This window comes from Mustela nigripes, chromosome 1, assembly GCF_022355385.1.
Source record: "Mustela nigripes isolate SB6536 chromosome 1, MUSNIG.SB6536, whole genome shotgun sequence".
Classification (NCBI taxonomy): Eukaryota; Metazoa; Chordata; class Mammalia; order Carnivora; family Mustelidae; genus Mustela; species Mustela nigripes.
The window spans coordinates 80,110,268-80,118,743 of record NC_081557.1 but is presented as its reverse complement, the minus strand read 5'-3'; the positions used below and the strand labels follow the sequence as shown (position 1 = coordinate 80,118,743).

At 45.4% G+C, this 8,476-nt stretch overlaps 1 pseudogene; it reads right to left on the bottom strand.

Moving 5' to 3' along the window:
• Positions 1-7,126: 7,126 nt before the first annotated feature.
• Positions 7,127-7,879, bottom strand: LOC132012238 (large ribosomal subunit protein uL30-like; annotated as a pseudogene).
• Between the last annotated feature and the right edge of the window lie 597 nt (positions 7,880-8,476).

Genomic DNA, 8,476 nt, shown 5'->3' with positions numbered 1-8,476 from the left:
CATCCGTGTCCTGCTTCCGTGACTTCACCTCATTTGCGCAGACATCCCCCAGATCTGCTGAACTGGCCCATGTGCCAGCCACGTGCCAGGGGCTACAGTACCACAGCGACAAGGACAGGCACTGTCTCTGTCCCATGCAGCTGGGGGAGGTAGGGCAAACAGTTGGGAACCAAAGACCCGGAATAGTGGCAGATGTGGGAGGTGCAAGGATCTGTGTACGGACTGTGTATGGGTGGAGTGACCAGGAAAGCCCAGCAGAGGATGGGACATGGCCCTGTTGAGAGGGATGGGAGTCTTTCTGCAAAGGACAGCATGCTAGGGCTTGGTGACCAGAAGGAGCAGGTGTGTGTGCAGGAGGGTCTGAAAGAAGGCCCCTCGGGACTGTGGTGAAGGGGGCAAGGCACAAGAAGAGGCTGGAGGGTCCCTTCAGTGGGGTCTCCCAGGCACCTGCCTTAGGAGGAAATCCTGTTTCCTGATGGAAGGTATCCTCCTGTTTGAAGAATATTTCCCTCTTCTTAGCTCTGTTTTGGTCTGACAATGTTAGCAAATACCTAAGCAGGGGAGTGGTGTGACACGTTTTAAAGAACATCGACGCGGAGTCCAGAAACTCGCCTTGGTCTTAGATCGGAGATCCTCTCCCGGGACCCCCATTTTCTATCTGCAAAGTGAGAAAGGTAGATTTAATGTTTTAGGGTGCTTCCAGCTTTAACAGTCAGTGTTTCTAAGCACAGTGACGGTTTACACTTTGGCAGATGATTGTTTGGTTTTAGTTTGGGATTCAGAGAAGAACGGGCTTCTTCTCATGCCTTCCCTGCAGGGCAAGGCCATGGAGTAAATAACTTCTTTACAGGCTGATTGTAGACCTGCGGCCCAGGGCAAGGGTGCCCGAGTAGGAAATTGGACAAAGCTTCGGCACTTGATAGAAGGTTCTTGTGGAAGGGGAAGCTAGTCAGAAAAGTCCACTTGACACGATGACCTAGTTGGAGGCCTGGAAGGGAGCAGGAGTGTTGATGTCTAAGCTGGAAGTCAGCAGCTTCAAAGTCTTTGTAAACCATCTCAAGACATTTGGCATATTTGGGCTTATTATTTTATTTTTGTTACCCCTTCTGTTTTGTATTGTAGCGACTGCCAGGAAAACCTTTCTAAGGAAAATTCCCACGGGTTGGTCTCTGGGTAAAGGAAAATGGTTTCTCTACTTACAATGCTTCTGACACCAAATGTGTGTGTGTGTTTCCCACGCCAACCAATTTTCCAACTCTCCAGACACCAACTGAGTGTCCTAGAATTTAAATCATTTCTGATGGTAACTAGCTGGAATTAGAATCAGGTTTAAGGGCTCCATCCCAAGAGACTGCCTTCACCTCGGACACTAGTCATAAGCAGTGGGTCCCCAGGGTATCCACATGTCTGATGGACATAGCTACAAAACTGAGTTTTCCCACAGTCCCTGGGGAGAGGTTTTTTTTTTTTTGTTGTTGTTGTTTATTTTTTTTTTTAAGATTTTATTTATTTATTTGACAGAGAGAGAGAGAGAGAGATCACAAGTAGGCAGAGAGGCAGGCGAGAGAGAGAGGGAGAACCTGGGTCCCTGCTGAAAAAAGAGCCCGTGCGGGGTTTGATCCTAGGACTCTAAGATCATGACCTGAGCTGAAGGCAGAGGCTTAACTCACTGAGCCACCCAGGTGCCCTAGAAGGTTTGATAATTCGCTGGGTTGGCCCACAAAACATTTACTTATGTTCAGTGTTTTATTATTCAGGATATGATAAAAGATACAGATGAAGAGCCCAGTGAAACAGGGCAAGGTTGGGAAGGGTCCCAGAGTGAAGGAGTTTCTGTCCCTGTGGAGTTGGGCTGTGTCACCCTCCTGGTGTGTTCATCAAAGCAAAAGCTCTCCAAACCCTGTGGTTTAAGGATTTGGGGGAAGGCTTTCTCATATAGGCATTCTCATTTTTAATGCAATTTCCAGTCCGCCTCCTCTCCCTGGGGGATGGGGGTTGGGCTGAAAGTTCTCAGCTAATCACGTGTTTGTCTTTCTGGCAACAAGTCCCCATTCTGAAGCTATCCAGAAGCCCACCCAGAGTCACCTTACTAGGAAAGAACCACTCCTGTCACTCAGGAAACCCAGGCATTTAGGAGCCCTGTGCTAGGAACCAAGGTCAAAGACCAAACAGAACAAAAAATGCTGCTTGTTCCCTTATTACTTAGGAAATTTAAAAGGCTTTAGAAGTTCAATGTCAGGAACTAGGCGCAGACAAATGTGTATTTCTTATGTTGTAGGAGCTTAACAAATAAAAGAGGAAGGAGCGTAGTCGGAGTCCCACCCTGCAGCCAGTTGGGCGGTCCTTGAGAGCCAAATAAAGTGAGGGGAGAGCATTTCACACTGGAAGCATCTGGAGCAGACCACTCTGCCTGGATTTTTAGGCTTTCTGGAGAAAGAAGGAGTGGTTTCCTAACCTCCTTGGCCTTTGGAGAGAGGCAGGAACCATTTGCTTTGTCATCCATCCTCAGGAGAGGAATGCTTTCTTGCCCAAGTGGGGAAATAACCTCCATAATTGCAAAAAGGTCTTGACTCCCTGGGCCTCACTCCCCTTGCCCAATGAGCCCTGGCCGGTCCCCAGCAGGCTGAGCTGGCACGCCAAGGGCAGCGCGTGTGACCCTGAGAGTCTTTCCGTGACTTCTTGGCTTGCAGCCATCACTGTTGAGTGAGTCAGCCCCGAAGACCGCTGTCCAAGCAACAAATCGCAGAAAAGCAGAAGGTCTCTTTTCAGCCTCTCCAGACACCGCCACATCACCCCCAGTGATGGGGTTTGCAGTGACATGTTGCCGGCTCCCCATTGTGTGCAGAATGTTTGGGCAGTGGGGCAGACCCCTTGCTCCCCCAGAAACTCTGCGCTCACTCTTTCTCTCCCACCTCAGCACTTTCTGCCCTGCCCCCTTCATGCTCTACTTGGAAGCCCTTTCTTTGTTTTGTTCTCCTGTGCTCATGGTGGTCAGTAATGTAAATCACATTCCAAGCATTGGCCAGAATGTTGTTGAGGGAGATAAGAGTTCCTGGCTTCCAGAGGCATTCCAAAGAAGAAACAGAACTATTTGTTCCCAAAGGAGAGCTATTTTGGCAGAAAGGGCAAGATAGAGAGGAAGACAGAGGGAATCTCCTCACGAAGAATTGGATTTGGGAAAACGGTGAAAATGTGGTCACGTGAGTAGTTGGAGGTTGAAATTTCAGTTGCATCCCTAAGTTGTTACAAACAGTCTCCTACCTACCCCCTTCCCCTGCCCCATCTGGGCCACAGTCTTAGACTGTACACACAATAGTTTAAGCCACTGTGTCTGGGACTTCTGACCAACTGTCCAGATAACCTTGTGGGACTAGGGGTTCTACTGTCAGCAGGGAACACCTCTCACCTCCATCATGGGTGATCTGGCAGGTACTCATGTTGTGGTGTTGGTGTTGAGGATTTTGAGGAAAGAACCTTTGAGAAGCCTAAGGAGATGTACTCAGGAAGATGACGTGCCTCTTCAAGAACCCTTTATGGGCTGGGTCTGCAATGCCAAGGGAGTCTGGTCCTGAGACAGATGGCAGAGCCCATCTTCTCTGGAACTATGAGGACCCTTTCTCTGTGCAGGCACTGTTGGAGCCTACAAACACATTTGGCCTTTGTAACCATCTAAGGGTAGACCAATCCAGCCTTACAGATGCTGAAATCTGGCTTTCAAAACATGAAGCACCCTGTGCAAAGCCAGCCTAGTGAGTGGGAGCCAGGATGCAAGAGTGTGTTTGTTTCCTTCCAGAACCAGGCTCTTCACTACTCTGCTGGACTCTCGGAGGCCTTGCCAGCCCCTCTTACAGCAGAGAGACAATCAACTGTTTCTTTTGTCCCGAAAGATTTCTTCAAATGACCTAGGAGCATGTTCTTGAGGCAAGGTTTTATGGTTCCTAAAGGACCTCTTAACCCAAACTTGCTCTGATCCCCATCAGCTCTTAATAGGAAGCCTATTCACTCGATTGCTTACTTGGTATGCTTCCTAGTGGGCCATCTTTGAGGTTTTTAGGGCCGATGTTTGGCTCTTGAAAGCACCTTGCCATCAAATGAGCCCAGAGTTCAAAGAAGCCCCAGAAGCCTCCAATGGTTTGAACTATTTAGAGTGTCAAGGAGGCAGAAAGGAATGACGAGGAGTAAAACTGGAGTCCAGGAATCCATGTCGCTCTTCATTTTCCCTGGAAACCTCCAGAAGTCTTTCTGTTTCCTCCCTTCACTTCCTTAAAATGCTTATTAAGTATTTAAAACAAACAGAAGGAACAAAGAATAAGAAAATGAACCCAAGGGGTGCCTGGGTGGCTCAGTTGGTTAAGCTGGTGCCTTCAGCTCAGGTCATGATCCCAGAGCCCTGGAAATCGAGACCCGCATCAGGCTCCTTGCTCGTCAGGGAGCCTGCTTCTCTCTCTGCCTCTGCCTGCCATTCTGTCTACTGGTGTGTGTGCTCTCTCTCTCTTTCTCTCTCTCTCTCTCACAAATACATAAATAAATAAAATCTTAAAAAAAAAAAAAAAGAAAGAAAATGAAGCCCAGGTGCTAGTCACTCAGTTCGAGAGCTAGAACATCACCGATACAGCTGAAGCTCCCAGAGGATGCCTGCCCTTCATGCCCCTCCCTTCTCTGCCAGAGTTAACCGTTATCTTGAATTTGGTGTTTATTATCCCCAGCCATTCCGTCAACCATTCACTGTGTATATCTGCATCCCTAAACAATGCACAGTTTGCTTTGCATGCTTTTCGACTGTACATGCAGGGTAGCACCTTCAACAATTCACTCTCTCTGCTTAAGATGGTCCGTGGGAGGGGTGCCTGGGTGGCTCACTGGGTTAAGCCTCTGCCTTTGGCTTAGGTCATGATCTCAGGGTCCTGGGATCGAGCCCCGCATCCGGTTCTCTGCTCAGCAGGAAGCCTGCTTCCCTCTCTCTCTCTCTCTGCCTGCCTCTCTGCCTCCTTGTGATCTCTGCCTGTCAAAAAAATAAATAAAATCTTAAAAAAAAAAAAAAAAGATGGTCTGTGAGAGTCATTCATAGGGATACATGTAGCACTACCTTACTTGTTTTTCAGTCTGGTATATTACTTCATTATGTGGCTGTGAATGACAGGCATTTAGGTTATTTTCAGAATTTGCTAATACAAAAATTCTGCTGTGAAAATTCTTGTCAATGTTTCCCAGTGCATGTAGTATATGAGAGCTTCTGGGTTGGAATTTCTGGTCCATGGGGTATGTTCTTCAACTTTATCATGGGTTATTTCCAAATTAATCTCCCAAGTGGTTTTACCATGCTCAGGGTTTTGCCAATTTGCCTTTCTTTTTTTAGGAGCTACTTCTCCACCAACTGGGGTTGCTTCCTAATTCACCTTACTATTGGGTAGGATTCGCATTTTCTAGTCCTCCACCGCCACCCCTATCACAATTATCAGCTAAGATTCCAGCAGGAAGTAGATGGAACACTCCAGTTAGGATGATCTGAGGAGACAGTAGAATAGAGAAACGTTTCCAAAGATCTGTGTGTGGGATGGAAACCCCAAGAGTTAGTGTAGAACCCCAGGCTAGTAACTGTGGGGCTCAGTTTCCACACTGGCCTTGAAGGGTGAAGGGAGCAATGGTTTTGAGGACCAGAGTTAGAAAAGTTTGTGCAGATGGGGCTGCCCAACAGGAGCTGAGACTTTTGACTGGAGGACACAGCTTCAGTTGCTTTTATCTGTAAAAGGGGAAATAAGAGTACCTAACTTTTTTTTTATTTAAAGATTTTATTTATTTATTTGACAGACAGAGATCACAAGTAGGTGGAGAAGCAGGCAAAGAGAGAGAGAGGAGGAAGCAGGCTCCCTGCTGAGCAGAGAGCCTGATGTGGGGCTCAACCCCAGGACCCTGAGATCATGACCTGAGCCGAAGGCAGAGGCCTAACCCACTGAGCACCAAGGCACCCCAAGAGTACCTAACTCTTACAGCTCTTGTGTGAATTCAAGTGTGTGAATGTGCTTATTCAATGCCAGCTAGTTATACTCTAAACCGAGAATTAGTTACATTGCATCAATAACTCAAAGAATTTTCATAGTTCTTTCCCAATCTGTGTTGAAATATAAGTAGGTTAAGGATACTCTTCTCATAGTTGTTTCCTTAATGTTTAAAATAATACATGTGGTATCCCCATTTTTTTTTTTTTTTTACTTTTCTGGGACTCTGCCTCCTACCTTTTATCTAGCTCCTCAGGAGTCAGTGTGGTTCTTGCTTCCTGGATGTTGCAGAATGGCTTTTGGGAGATAACTTTCCAAGGTTCTAGAGACTACATTTCTCATTCTTTTCCTAAATTTTTACCATAAAAAATATCAGACATATAAAACTTGAAAGAATAGAGTAATAGATAACCACATATCCTCTACTTAGAATCTACCATTATTATTTTACAGTATTTGCAGCAACTCTTTCCTAGAGAGACTTGTTTTTTGGTCAAACCACTTGGAAGTTGCATCTGACACTTCACTCCTAAATACTTTAGCATGCATTTCCTAAGAATAAAGCTAGTCCTTTATTTTATTTTATTTTTTTTTAAAGTTGGCTCCACGCCCAGTTTGAAGCCCAACATGGGGCTCAACCTCATGACCCTGAGATCAAGACCTGAACTGAAATCAAGAGTCCGACCCTTAACCAACAGAGCCAACCAGGGGCCTGAAAAGATAGTATTTTACATAAGTGTGATACCATTATCGTACCTAATAAATCAACAAACCCATTATAGCACCAGATATCCAGGACATACAAATTTCCCCAATTGTCCCAAGAATGTCTTTGTTAGGATCCATCAAGGTTCTCACATTGAATTTCATTCTTTGTGTCCTCATGGTGCCTTTTGAATTGTCCTGTTCTCCTCAGTATTTCTTGTCTGGCTCTTATGTTGCAGCTATTCTACTAGTAGTGAAGCTGTTGGATTACTTGGTTTCTCTGACCTTTTCTGGATGGTCTTGAGGACATTTGGGCTTTCTTCCTGCTGTTCTTTCATTTATGAGATGGATTTCAGCTAGCCTTTTTTTCCCCCCCCATTTGAGAGCAGTCCTCTATTAACTGGCCAGATTACAAAAAATCATGGTAGATACCTTAGTTCATTCTTTGAATAAGCCTGTTGATCTGGTCTTCCCTGTTGCTAGCATCTCTACCTTCCACAAAATGGGTGGTCTTTTTCTTCATTCCCCTCATAGAGAAGATAATTTGAAGGGCCATAAAAAGTTATTTGCCTCTTTGAAACGTTTTCCAGCTGTATAGACCTCGTGAATCAGATCCTCCATGCAGATGATGCCATATCTACCAAGAGATTGGGCAATCAGTGTGTTATCTGTCAGGGCAATTCACTTCTTGTTGATTTTGCCACAACCATGCTTGTAGATCAATTCATTCACCAACTTCATGTTTGGGTACCCCCATGCTATATGTGGTTCCACAATCCTTAACATGTTACCTGAAGCCTTGTTGAGCTTAACAAAGGTGCCATTGAAGATTTGACGAAGGCGAAGAAGCTGCAACGCCTTTCAAACCTTTGGGCTCACACCATTGATCCTTCTGATCCTGATGACAAATGACAATGTGGGTTCCACGGGTACATAGAAGTTGCCAGCTTTCTTGCCATCCTCGCCATTCAAATCTCAGTTCTGTACATCTGTCTATATTCCTTGTGGTAATGCTTAGCTTTTTCATAGATAAGCTTCCTCCTTGCCTTTCGAAGCATCTTTTGAGCACACTTCTTCCTCAGATGCTTGATCTTCAACTCTGCGAAATTCCTTCGCTTCTTTTTAAGGGTTTCTGGCACAACAGGAACATTCTTCTTCTTCTCTTCCGGACCCTCCATGGTTCTAGCTGGAAAAAGAGGTTCAGCTAGCCTTTTGTTTCCCTACTCTTCTACTGAATGCCAAGATCCCTCTGTCCATGATAATAAGTACCCCATAGACTCTGAGAGTGAAATATAGATAAGTTCTTATTCCTATGAAAGGAATTTCATGTGTCTTCAGCTTTAAGTGGGCCACTTAAATTCAGTGATTCAATCGTTTATTCCACAAATACCTGTTTATCTACCAGGTATCAGGCATGAAGAATATCAAGAACATTCTTTTCTCTGCTTCTGTGCTGGGTTCCTTTTCTCTCTCTGGCTGTTCCCTCTTGGTGTTCCTCCCAGGCAAATTTTGCTCCTTTAGCCTTAAAGTGTGGTGCTTCTTGCAGGTCTCTGTTTGGCTCATTTCATCCACTTTCCCTGGGTAAAAACATACTTTCACATTGCTTCAGTTATAAACAAGCATATTGATGGCTCCTGAAAAAAAAAAAATCTACATACTTAAACTTCTCCTGAATCTGTGCACATTTTGAGTCCTCCCTGACCTGGACCCCTACATCTCATCATTCAGTGAGTCACATGATTTGATTCCACTTCCTAATTGTCTTCCTAAATGCC